The sequence below is a fragment of the Merops nubicus genome, unplaced genomic scaffold (assembly GCF_000691845.1).
Source record: "Merops nubicus isolate BGI_N331 unplaced genomic scaffold, ASM69184v1 scaffold12080, whole genome shotgun sequence".
NCBI lineage: Eukaryota > Metazoa > Chordata > Aves > Coraciiformes > Meropidae > Merops > Merops nubicus.
In genome coordinates, this window is record NW_008582228.1 from 1,232 (window position 1) to 1,625 (window position 394).

A 394-nucleotide genomic window follows, 5' to 3' on the forward strand; every position below is an offset into this window, starting at 1 on the left:
ACCTCCCCCCCAGGGCCCTCCCCCGCCAGCCCCTTCCCAGCCACTCCTCCCCAGCCTGGAGCGCTGCCTGGGGCTGCTGTGACCCAAGGGCAGGACCTGACCCTTGGCCTTGTTCAACCTCATACAGTTGACCATCAATCCAAACAAAAAGATGCTGCAAGAGGACGAGGCCATTGCCCAGGGGACGCTCCACAGCGGGGCTGTGTGACGTTGGTTGTGTTGGCGTTCCTCAAGGAGCTGCCAGAACACATCGAGAGGGTGTCACAAGTGTAACCCCCGTGCAAGGGAGACTCAAAACAGCCCCTAAAACCCCAGCCTGGGGCTGCCCAGCCTTGACTTCTCCCCTTCCCCCCCCGTTGCAGGTACATGGCCATCATCCACCCGCTGCAGCCCC